Here is a 13662-nt window from a genome sequence, read left to right as displayed (position 1 = left end):
CTCAGCGCATCCTGGGGCTCGGGAGAGGGTCTCTCTGGGCTACCCGGGGAGTTGCCAAGAGTAGAGGGAGGGCAGGTTCGGGGAACGGTAGGGACTGATTTGGGAAGCTCGGCCTCTGACGGCGAGGGCACGCGGCGTCACGAGAGAGGCTACCTGACCCCGCAGTTCTGACTCCCTTCCCTTACACGGACGCACGGTTTTCCCCCAAGCGAACTGGGATGGGAAGTGACTGCAGTTAGATAGAACTTCAGCTGGACCGAAAGAGAGGAGAGAAGTTCCGCTTGCAGGCAACACCGGCGGTGAAGCAGAATGAGTAATACCCACACGGCCCCTGTCTCACTTCCTCATCTGCACCAGGCTCTCACCTGCTGTCACCTCGGCCTCCCCGCCCCGCTGTCCTGCTCTGGGCCCTCCTCCCTGCTTTCTTTTCCCTTAGAGTAGACGGACGAGATCGGAGGCGCTGAGTCGTAGAGTTAAGGTACTAAGGGGCACGATTTACTACCTAAATGGGCAGTTACCGCTGAATAGGACCTTAAGGCAAGAAACAACGGCTGACAAATGTGGTCTTTGAAATTGATAGATTGCTGATCTTATCTCAAGTCCCTGACTTTATACAAGTTTGGGGATTTCTGAAAGACCATATAGATAACACTACAAATAGCAAGAAAGTCAAATCTTAAGTATTCAGTAGGATTTAGCTTTCCCTTCCCTCCCCCTCTGCCCCATTCAGATGAGGACAGGTCTTTGGTACCAGCTTTATAGAATAAATGAGCTGTATTTAAAATAATTTAGTTGTCATTTAACAATGTAAAAGTTACTGATAGAGAAATTGCGAAAACTGAAATGTGACATAGAGTTCTAAATAGCACAGTAAGTCACCCTGCACAGTGCTGTCCCATAATAGGTGCTCAATAAATTTGTCTATAATTTTTGCCATACCTATGGCAAGATTATTATATTAAAATCATCTTCTAAACACTAGAATTTTAGAAGATCCATTAATCTCTTCAAACCCTTCAACTGAAATAAATTTACATCTGAAGTCTGGTAATTTAAAATTAGAAAGTTTAATCCTGAATATAGATGAAAATTTTCTCTTCCACATTTTCTTTGGCATTTTGAGAAGTGAATGCATTATTTATTAGTGCATGAAATGTGACTGTAAATATTCTTTGCTATACATTATGTCTATATATCTACTCGTCCTCGATGCCAAAACTAGAATCATTACTCTTAATGATCATTTTAAGTACAGGCAGTCCTTGATTTCCTTAATACCATGTTAACCAAACTTGTGTATGTCAGAACCAGAACCATGTCCATGTTTTGCTTGGTTCAAGCAGTAATTTTTTCCTACTTTCTAAAATCTGTGCAGTGTTCTTCAGTTGCCTCCTGAATCCAGCAATTCCTCCCACTGCACACAACTTTTTTACAGCTACCCTAATTTCCAGTCTCAGGGGGAAAGAAATACTTTCTAAGTAGAAAGTGTGTAACACACATTTTACCTGATCTTAAACTTAGGAAGTATGGCTCATATCCTTTTCTCCTCCTGAAGTGTCTGTCCTGTACCTCCCTACTAAGCTTCCTTCAGTATTCATCTTCACCTTAAAGTCAAAGAGAAAGGGACAAGTAGGTACTCATTGTCTTCCTTACTTTAATGGTTACTGGTTTAGTTAGCTTGGGCTAGACTTTTGTTGTTCATTTCTGTGCCCTCAGGATCTAGTGGAGTACCTAGTTATATAGTAGATGCTCAATAGGGAAATATTTCTTAAATTAATATTCTTGACCTTTCTTATATAATAAGTGAGGATTGTTTATCTGCCTTCATCACATTAGTTGTTTGGAACAGTTGAAATCATGGATGTAAAAGCTGATTACTGTCATTTATATCCTGCCTTATTTTGAAACTAATTGATCTTGATTTTAGTGTTTCCATAGTGGTTTTCCCCAAATGATTAACTCTGCTCACTCCTATGTTTTAAATATGCATAGGAAATATTATTGATATCTTAAATCTTCCAATACGAAATTTCAGTTTTGTAAAATCCTGGAATAATGATATATATTACAAATTGAATATTTGATTAATACATTTTGTTCACTGTAATGTTCCCAAAATTATTGAAATCTAGACTGAAAGGAAAGCAGACAAAAGTAAATCTCAGAATATCTGCTTTAAGCCTGATGCATATGTGATGGTTGCTTATCTCTTAAATATAATGAAAGAATTGGAAAAAATCTCTAGAATAAGTTTAGAAAAGGAAGAACTTTATTAAAATTGAGCTTTATTTAGTCAGTTATACCTCAATAAAAAAATTTAGGTTCATTTAAATCAACCATGGTGGGGATACTAGTAAGAGTTTAACATGTATCTTATATCATTGATTTTAGTTATTATAGTGTCATTATGCAATATCTATTCAGTATATATACTCCTAATTTAAGTGTAAATGAAATGTTAATATTCTGCTTCTAGTGTGCACTGGGATTGCATGTGCTGAAAGAGGTATTCTGCTAAAAATGAATTACTACAATCTTTTTTAAATTTATAAGGAAAATGTAAATGGGTAGAATATCCAATACTGAGGTTTTTTTCTATAAATTTTTCATAAACCCTTTGCACCTGCTATTTGCTTTCCATGTAAGATTCATGTATAATAAGTTAGGATAAAATTTGACATAAAATTATTTTGAATTTAAAATGTAGATATTTCATGGTGTTCTACATCGAGCATATGATTTTCACATACCTCATTTCCTGAACACATTTGGGAAGTATAACTTCTAATATGATTCTATAATCTTCATCAAAATAAGAAGTTAGTTGTTTTTATTGAAAGATAACATTAATTACATCAACTAAATTAATTACATTACCATGTAATTCTAATCTTAGAGCTTTGAAAGAAAAAAGAATAAATTTGACACAGGTTACCCATCAAAGTACAGAATTTAGAAGTCCCCTAATGTTGCCCCTCGTTCCTTAGCTCAATAATGACTCTGGACATGGCGTTCACAATGAGACAAAAGAGGGCCATGGTGGTTTAATTGCTGCAGTTTGACCAAATTCTATAGTCGCTGAGTCAGGAAGGAAACATGACTGCAGAGTGATCCAGAACCAACAGCTGCCTTTGGGACCCACACCAACTTTTCTAATAAAGTCTCCCAGGAGGTAATAATAGGGAGAAATGTTTTCCCCAAACCTCCATGTGGTTTTGTTACATATTGCACCATAAAATGGTTTTTCCCTCTGGGGAATAAGGCTCCTATTTTTAATATAAGTCAATGAAATGTTAACACACAGAGCTTCTTATTTTGGGGGCATTTTTTCCAGGAACATGTCTAATACAAAGAGATGTAAGTATAAAATGTAGAAAAAGATGTTTGAAAGGTGTTAACATCCAAAAACTAAAACTAATGTTTCCATAAAATCACAGTAATTAATATAATTGTTTTCAAAGGCTGCCTTCATGGAAGATACAGTTTCTATTATTGATATCACTTAGAACATGAATAACTTTTTTTTTTTGTATACTTGACAACTATAGGTAAATTAAAGCACAACATGCATATTCTGGATTTGAGTGAATTTTAAGTATATACCTTATCAGGGATCTGATACCTGGTTTCTACTGCTGTTTTTTTCCCCTTTTGTCTCCATATGTCTTTTCTCTGGCATCTTGATCTATTTATTTATTTAGCAGCTGACTGGTTCTGTGACAGAGTATAGCTATTTCATTGACCTATAGTCCACAGATCCTCAGTTATAGTCACTGCCACTTTTCATTTTTTGGAGTATATTTATTTAAAATACTTGCAGTCAGTAACAGGTTTTCAATGTCCTACAATTGTGTTACACTCACATGAAAAAGTTGGCAATAAGAAACACCCTGTGTTCAAATATATCCACAACTTTAAGATCCCTGGTCAGACCCTTCTAATTCCTTCTTATGCCTCTATTTCTAGCTTACCCTCTTTATCCTAATTACATAAATAGATCACAGACTCTGCCCCTCTTCACTGGTTTATGTTTTAATCATTCTTTTCATGTTTCTTTGTGCCAGGTCTAACACAGATCTATTTGGATCAATTCCTTTCTCTCTTTGTTCAAAGTTTTTTGAGTCATCCCAACTCTGTAAAATGCTTTGATTTTTCATATTCTGGTTTTTCTCTGTCAAAGTCCATTCTCTGCCTTTCTATGTTCTTAGAGGCTGATTTTTATGGACCACAACACCCAGGCTCCTTTGCCCTCTGGTTTCTGTTTGGTTTCAGCCAATTTGGAGGCCTTGGCAAATGATCACAGGAAGGAAAGAGAGAAAGGTCAGGATATTTATTTCACCTTCCCCCACACTCCCTCCTGCCTGTTTGTGGCTTTTGGCAGTAGCTTCATTCCTCTACCTAAGGCCACGGCTCTAGTCATACAACCCTGTCTCATGGCGAAGGGTCTTGGCAAGTTCCAGAAACTGCTTCCCTTTGTCCCTTCAGGCATAGGGATGGCAATGGTGTCCTCGTGTTGCGAGTCCTTGGGGACTTTATCCTTTATTGGTTCTCCTAAAGCCTGCCCACATCTCTGTAAACAGTCTCTTCATCAAACTGTCTTCAGTTTACCCTTTGAGTGTGCCATTTGTTTCCTGCCAGGCCCCACAGTACTACACATAGAGAAATAAAATGTATTTAACCTTCTTTATCAATCAAGAATTCTGTTTCTTTTGATCACTACAGTAGTTTGAATATGATATAAATATCTTATTCATTGACTAAATATATACTCATGTTGTACTATGTGTTGATGCAAAATCTGGCAAATACTTAGAAATATGCCAGAGTCTATTACATAGTAATTATTCAGTAACTATTTATAGAATGAAGGCCCCTGTGCTAATGATTAAAATCTAGGAGAGACTACTTTTATATACTTAATACATGGAGGGGAAAAGAAGATAATACCACAGTATTAAGATGGAGATAGCTGGTAAGAAGCTGATAGCTTCTTAATAATGGAAACCTCCCCTCTTACCCATGGCCACTTGAATGGTCTTTGCATGTTTCTAGGTGCTACTGTGCTACTCAGTTCTGGCCAGTGAGGTATAAGTGGAGGTGATGTGTGCAATGTTGAGGAAGTCTATCCTTCAAAAGGAGATGGTTCACCATTCTCTTCTTGCTGGTTGGAATCAGACCTGCTAGCTAGAGCTCCTTAGGATTAAGAAAGGTAGAGCAACAAGATTGAAGGGGCCTGAGTCCTTGACACAATAGAATACCAGAACTAGCCCTGAACTTCTTACCTCCAGATCTCTTATATAGAGAGAAATAAACATATCTTCTTTAAGCCACCATTATCTTAGATTTTCTGTTGTAGGCAGCCAAAGTTAATCCTGTTTGATGTAGGTATGTATATGAGTTTCCTAATGTTACTGCAAAAAATTATCACAAACTTAGTGGCTTAAAATAACACAAATATATTATCTTAACAGTTCTTGAAGTCAGAAGTCCAAAATGGGTCTCACCAGGCTAAACTCAAGGTTTTGGTAGGATTAGGTTCCTCCAGAAGGCTCGGGGCGGGGGGGGGGAATCTTTCTTTGCCTTTTCCAGCTTCTAGGGGCCACCCACATTCCTTGGCTCATGGCCCCTTCCTCCATCTTCAAAGCCAGCAACATTGGGCAGAGTCCTTCTTCTGCTGTCAGCTCACTAGTTCTTTATATTTCTGCCTCCCTCTTTTGTTTTTAAGGGCATTTGTGATTAAATTAGGTCCACCCAGATAATTCAGGATATCTCCCCATTTCAAGATCACCTGATCGGCAAGCTTAATTCCATCTGCGACCTTAATTCCCACATAACCTAACATATTCACAGGTTCTGGGGATTAGGGCATACATCTTTCGAGGCCACTATTCTGCCTACCAAAGTATGCAATCTTTAAGTTTCATGATTTATAAATATTTTTATTGATTTATTTGTTCATCTTTAATTTATAAACAGCTTTAAAACATGGTAATTGGTCATTACTTTTTTTTTTAAAGATTTTATTTATTTATTTGACAGAGAGATAGCGCAAGTAGGCAGAGTGGCAGGCAGAGGGGGAGGGAGAAGCAGGCTCTCTGCTGAGCAGGGAGCCCGATGTGGGGCTCAATCCCAGGACCCTGGGATCATGACCTGAGTCGAAGGCAGCCACTTAACTGACCGAGCCACCCAGGTGCCCCTGGTAATTACTTTTTATGTAACATTTAACATTGTGACACAAAGAAGTTTTAATAATTATTCATTAGTTCATTTATTCAATTACTATTCTTGAGCATATTGTATGTCACAGATGCTACATGGGGCTATAAATGTTTCATACACTTTTGGACCTAAGGAAGTGCAGAAAGAAACAGATTGACAAAGAGACTGTTAAATAAATGTCCAGGAGATATAGTATACATGGGAGAGACCTCTAACCTGAAGTCAAGGAATTCTTTCTTGGAGAAGTGATAGAATTTGTCAGGAAAATGAGGGAAGAATGTTAAAGGCAGAAGTTACAGCATATGTAGACCCCTCCAGATGAAAGTACGGTGTTTTTGGGGCAGAGGATCCAATAGAATAAGAGCATCAAATGAAAGGAATACCTATTCCAGAATGAGGCTGCAGAAGTGAGTAAGCAGGAACCAGATCACATGAAGATTCTAAGGATTGGGGACCTTATACTGAAAGCAATTGTAGTCCATGAAAGTGTTTTTAAAAAGTCAAGAGTGTCCACATTATACAAGTTTTCTGGTGGGGGGTGGATAGCAAGAGGAGCAGAGGAAAAGTGAGCAGAACAGCAATCCTCAAGGGAACTTTAAAAGTTTTTTTTTTCCTCTTGAATAATCGTTTATAAAGGAATAACTCAGCAACTAAAAGCCATACAAATACAAGATGTGGCTATCCAAATGAAGCACAGATGAAGAATAAACACTTTCAGATTATATTAAATAATACTATAGTTAAATCTTAAGCAATATAAATCATAGTTAATATTTCTAATGTTTATAGTAGTAACAAATTGTTTCAGGTTAGACATTCTTTTAGTGGTCTTTCCAACTCCTAAAACTGTCTTACTACATGCCAGGCCCTCAAAATTGTATGATAAATGAAAATTTTGAAGTCTCCAATGTATCTTTTAATACTCTTTTCCCTCTATTATGTTTACAGCAGCCTAATGCACTAAAGTTAACATCCTCTCCATTCAGATTCTGCTGTCTTCCAAATTACCTTATGTATTTCCAAGAAGGCAGACTCGTTTTCTTTCCCTGGATGTCAAATTATCTCAGCACTTCTCCAGTTGTGTCAGAATTCTTGGGAATTAGATAACCTGCCTTACATAGCTAGTCATTTCCTCACATCCTTCAGAGTACCTCGTACACACCACTGTTGTAGCATTTACCACTTTTACTATGTTTTACATCTGTCTTCTCTCCTAGCCTGAAATTTTCATCTTTGTATTTCTGATACCAAAAGCAATCCCTGTCAAACGGGAAGCACATTCAATAACTATGGAAAAGAGCAAAAGTTCCTGCCATTTGTGCATCATTCTGGCACAGGAGCTTTTGTGAGGAGCAAATGAGATCTTGTATGGGAAGTGTTTTACATGGTGCCTGGCACGTGGTAAACAGTAAACAGTAGGTAATACAGCAAAAGCAAGTTCTTAGACGAAGATCAGAGCCAGATATTAAGAGCATAACCCATACCATGCCTTTCTGTTCAAGGCTAAAAGATAATTTTTATCCCTGAAAATGTCACTTCAGGCATAGGTGGAATGATTCTAATTAAAGGGCAAAAAGAAGAGATGAGACTAACATGTAGTTTGTTTAGCATTAGTTGGAATATTTGTTATATCATCTAGAAATACTGTTGGCTTCCATTAACTATATTATCTAAGGAATTGTCTGCACAATAAGTAAACTTACTTCCCTAGGATAAATAACACTATTTGCAATGTAATTAGATGGCAATAGCCTTTTTAAAGATACAAGTTAAAGATTATGAAAGAAATATAAAAGCTGTCTTATTTCTTGGTTTGTGTGTAACAGACACCAGTTCAAACTTGGCCCAAGCAAAAAATATATATAGAAATTTATAATAAGGATATAAGTTTGTGATTAATTTTTCATAGAATCCTAGAGTAGGAGAACAATCAGGTCTCATAGGTAAAGAGTTGGAACACCTTTAGATAGACAGTAGCTCTCCATCTCTTAACCTCTGCATCTCTGTGCATTTGTTTCACTTTCTTTCAGGACTTCCACAGTACACGAAGGTGGTATTGACTCAAAAGAGGTATGAGGAGACACTTAAATGTGTCCACTATAAAATTACACAGTACTTAGAGGAAAAGCAATCGTCCCTACCCCAATACTAGTATTATTCAGTCTTTTTTCACATGTATAGTTTATATACTTAAAATGATGCCTAGTTTTTGCCATATACATATGAGAACTACATGTCATTTAGTATTACGCCTTCTCACTTAACATACACACCTTTTCCTATATAGGCACATAACTTGAATTTTTTTTACTTGATTATAATATTCCTCGAATTGGTATACTATAATTCACTAAACCAATTGCATATTTTTGAACATATGAATCACTTCCATTTTTTTGTTTTGTGAATAATGAGCCTTGTCATAGTATAGTTTTTGTTTGGTTTTTGATCATTTCCTGGGGAAATAGTCTCAAAACTGGAATTATTTAGTCAATGGGGATAAATATGATTGTATCTTTTTAAGCCTATTGTCAGCTTGCTTTTGAAAAGGATTGTACCAATGTATGATGCCACTGGAAATACATGAGCTTGTTTCACCATGATTAAAATTTTTTGGAAATTGGTAGCTTATTTTCCAGAGTGGCTGAACCAGTTTGCATTCCCACAGTATGGAGGTTCCTCAAAAAGTTAAAAATAGAACTACCCTACAGTCCAGTAATTGCACTACTAGGTATTTATCCACAGGATAAAAAAATACTGATTCTAAGGGATACATGTACCCCAATGTTTATAGAAGCAATATCAACAATAGCTAAATTATGGAAAAAGCCCAAATGGCCATTGACTGATGAGTGGATGAAGATGTGTGTGAGGGTGTGTGTGTGTGTGTGTGTGTGTGTGTGTGTGTGTGTGTGTAATGGAATATTACTCAGCCATAAAAAAGAATGAAATCTTGACATTTGTACAATGGAGGAGTGGATGGAGCTAAGAGTGTTATACTAAATGAAATAAGTCGGTCAGAGAAAGACAAATACCATGATTTCACTCATATGTGGAATTTAAGAAACAAAACAGATAAACATAGGGAAAGGAAAAAAAGGCAAACCAGGAAACAGACTCTTACCTACAGAGAAAATATTGAGGGGTGCTGGAGGGGAGGTGGGTTGGGGATGGGTTAAATGGGTGGTGGGTATTAAGGAGGACACTTGTGATGAGCACTGGGTATTATACTTAAGTGATGAATCACTAAATTCTACACCTGAAACTAGTGTTGTACTATATGTTAACTAATTAGAATTTAAATAAAAATTTGAAAAGAAAATTGGTAGCTTATTTACACTGATTGGAAACATATGAATTGCCTAATGGTTTAGAATATATACATAGGAAAACACCTAAGTGTGTAAAAAATTCCATACTGGATTAAACCAATAATTTCAGCTCTGGATCTTGCAACCTATTCAAGCTCGTTTATGCCTAGTATTACAAAAAAATCTATATATGTATTTATTTAAAATACCCTTAGTGAAAGAACAGTTTGTATTTCATTTAGCTTCTAATTAAACTAATCACTGGAGTTTTAAATTAAATGTCTAATAAGTTAGAACTTTTCTAAGTTTCAAATTCTTGCTACCCCTTATGCAATAATTAACTGCAAGGATTCCTGTTATATGTTAGCAAAAGTTAACCATTTTGGAATTCTTGGGTAATTGTACTTGACCGCAAAATAAATTGAAGAGTAATTCAAAGGAATTCCTAGGAATACTATGCAATCATTTAGGAAGGATGAAGCAGCTAATCTGAAAAGCTTTTAAAGATAAAAAATAAAGGGACGCTTGAGTGGTTTAGTTGGTTAAGCATCTCCCTTCGGCACAGGTCATGATCCCAGGGTTCTGGGATCCAGTCCCACATCAGGTTCCTTGCTCAGTGGGGAGCCTGCTTCTCTCTCTGCCTGTTGCTCACCCTGCTTGTGCCCTCTCTGACAAATAAAATCTTTTTAAAAAAGTGAAAAGGCAAGGTAAAGAACAGTGTGTATAGTTGCTATCATTTACTACATACATACCCCTACATGTGTAAGCGCATAGATTTTCTGTGGGAGGACACATGGTAGCAGTGTTTGCCTCTAGAGAGGAGTTCTGGAAGACTAAAGCACAGGAAAGAGAGACTTATTTTTTACTGAATATCTTCATATTTTTTTGAGTTTTGTATTATGAACACATTCAAAACCACGAATAATGGTAATTTTTTTTTTTTAAAGATTTTATTTGATAGAGAGACAGTGAGAGAGGGAACATAAGCAGGGGGAGTGGGAGAGGGAGAAGCAGGCTCCTCACCGAGCAGGGAGCCCGATGCGGGGCTCGATCCCAGGACCCCGGGATCATGACCTGAGCCGAAGGCAGACACTTAACGACTGAGCCACCCAGGTGCCCTGAATAATGGTAATTTTTAATAATGGATTACAAAGGGCTAAGTAATCCTCCTAAAAATTGTTGTGGGTGTAAGGTTATTCACTAAGGGGTGGTAGTTGTAAACTAAAAAGACTGGAATACTCAAAATTATGATTCCATTATTCATTAGCTCATTTATTCAATTACTATTCTTGTGCATATTCTATTGACAGATGCTACGTGGGGCTATAAATACTTCATACACTTTTTGGCCTAAGGAAGTGCAGAAAGAAACAGATTGACAAAGAGACTGTTAAATAAATGTCCAGGAGATATAGTATACATAGGAGAGACCTCTCAACTAACCTGAAGTCAAGGAAGTCTTTCTTGGAGAAGTGATAGAATATGTCAGGAAAATGAGGGAAGAATGTTAAAGGCAGAAGTTACAGCATATGTAGACCCCTCCAGATGAAAGTACAGCGTTTTGGGGGCAGAGGACCCAGTAGAATAAGAGTATCAAATAAAAGGAATACCTATTCCAAATGAGGCTGCAGAAATGGGTAAACAGATGGAATTAAGCTTGCCGATCAGGTGATCTTGAAATGGGGAGATATCCTGAATTATCTGGGTGGACCTAATTTAATCACAAATGCCCTTAAAAACAAAAGAGGGAGGCAGAAATATAAAGAACTAGTGAGCTGACAGCAGGAGAAGGACTCTGCCCAATGTTGCTGGCTTTGAAGATGGAGGAAGGGGCCATGAGCCAAGGAATGTGGGTGGCCCCTAGAAGCTGAAAAAGGCAAAGAAAGATTCCCCGCCCCCCCCCCGAGCCTTCTGGAGGAACCTAATCCTACCAAACCTTGAGTTTAGCCTGGTGAGACCCATTTTGGACTTCTGACTTCAAGAACTGTTAAGATAATATATTTGTTTTTTTTTTTTCTTTTCTTTTTTTTTTTTTTATTTATTTGCGAGAGAGAGAATGAGAGACAGAGAGCATGAGAGGGAGGAGGGTCAGAGGGAGAAGCAGACCCCCCGCTGAGCAGGGAGCCCGATGTGGGACTCGATCCCGGGACTCCAGGATCATGACCCGAGCCGAAGGCAGTCGCTCAACCAACTGAGCCACCCGGGCGCCCCAAGATAATATATTTGTGTTATTTTAAGCCACTAAGTTTGTGATAATTTTTTGCAGTAACATTAGGAAACTCATATACATACCTACATCAAACAGGATTAACTTTGGCTGCCTACAACAGAAAATCTAAGATAATGGTGGCTTAAAGAAGATATGTTTCTCTCTATATAAAAGTGATTCCATTTAAAGCTGTAAAGCAGAGACATAATCAGTTCTTAGCCCTGCTAACAGGCAGAGGCACAGCATGGTCTGACAAAATTACAAATCTCTGTTAGCCAATATTTATACTTCCAATCCATATTTGAACCATACAATTCTGGCCAATTTCCCATTTTGTGATTTTCTATGGTAAATTCTTAATCACAGGTAGCTTTTCTTGCTCTCCTCTATCAAGTTTGCCTTCAACTGGCAAAAGGCACTTAGGGAATGGAAGAACACTTTCAATATTAACAAGATGAATGAATGAATGAATGAATGAATGGAGATTTGAGAGTCCATACTCAATTCTTTACTGTGGGTATAACCTTGAATAAATCACCTAACTTCTCTGACTCTGAGCCTGTGTTCCTTCTCTGCAAAATCAAACCTAATTTCTCTACATACACCAAAATTCCCTACATATTCACAGGGTTTTGGTGAGTGTCACATGAGATCATGTATGGGGAAGTTATTTTAAAAACCAGAAGACATAGAATTTTGAATTTTTACTGTACAAACCTGCTTTATCAACATAACTCTTCCTAGAGTCAAATACTAATGAATTTTGAATAATTGGCTCTTTTGTATTTTATTACAGCTCCTATGATATTAACTCATTTCAGTAACATGAATTGAGTTGATTATATTTTTTTACTTCTTCCTCTTGTTCACCCTGTGATGGATTTAAAATGTCAAAAACAGGTCTGAACTGACATAGTATATCAAATATTTGACTATTACATTACATCTGCCTTGATGAAGTTTTGAAAAATATTTGCTTTTTATTTCTTAAGGTGTTTGCAAAGGACTGGCTTTGGTTTTATGACCAGTTTTGTCTTTGAAATTACCTACTTAGATTTTGGTCAACTGTCAAATGCAATTGAATTTAATCATGTTTTTATTTCTAGGTTACTTCATAAAGTGTTTTTACAGATCATAAAAATGTCCACAAAGAGCCAAATTATTATTTTATTCCTACATTTGATATTGTTTTATATTGTTGCTGTGTATGTTTAGATAATTATGTTGTTTTACCTTCAGAAACCATATTTTGATAGTTATAGCTGAATTTATTCCTAGTCAAAATAGTATGTAAAGCATGCACATTTAGAACCAACATTATTCAGTGTGTTTTGCTATTACTTACAACTAACAATTGACATTATTTTAATGTTGTAAATAGCTGTGGAATCTAGTCATTTTGTGTACATTGAATTCATTACTGTCATTAAATAAGTATCTTTTTTCTTTAGTAGCTCAACTTACTTCCTGAATCTACCCATTTGATATTGTGCTTTTGATTTGTAAAATCACCAATAAATACCTGTTACTCTTTTTCAAATAATGGCATAATAGTATGAATGATTTTCTGGTGAGTATTTTAATTTTTAGTAAATGCCAAAAGTAATATATGAATATAAAACATCATATGTTCAGCATAAACTATAAACAGCAGAAATGGTTAGTAGAAGAAATTACTCAGATACTGTCTGCTAAAGAAAAAAAACATTGACTATATGAGAAAAATAGTTTTTTGAGGTGATTGAATAAATTGATTATAGTTCTTCCTTTTTATTTTATTTTCTGTCTTTATAGAAGAAAATGTACAACCTGATTTTTTTTCCTTATTACTTAGTTTACTTATATTTTTGTCCTCCCTGAACTCAAGTTCTTCAGACTTCGGGTATGTTATGGACATATATCAAACTACTAAAATCCACTTTT

The 13662-nt window shown here is 36.5% G+C and overlaps 1 long non-coding RNA gene across 1 annotated transcript in view; it reads left to right on the top strand.

Annotated features, from left to right (window-relative positions):
• Positions 1-13662, top strand: part of LOC118540464 (uncharacterized) — a 73614-nt gene that overhangs the window by 1173 nt on the left and 58779 nt on the right. The gene's annotated exons all lie outside the window — the stretch shown is intronic.

This window comes from Halichoerus grypus, chromosome 6 (genome assembly GCF_964656455.1).
Source record: "Halichoerus grypus chromosome 6, mHalGry1.hap1.1, whole genome shotgun sequence".
NCBI lineage: Eukaryota > Metazoa > Chordata > Mammalia > Carnivora > Phocidae > Halichoerus > Halichoerus grypus.
This window is presented reverse-complemented; position numbering and strand designations above follow the sequence as displayed.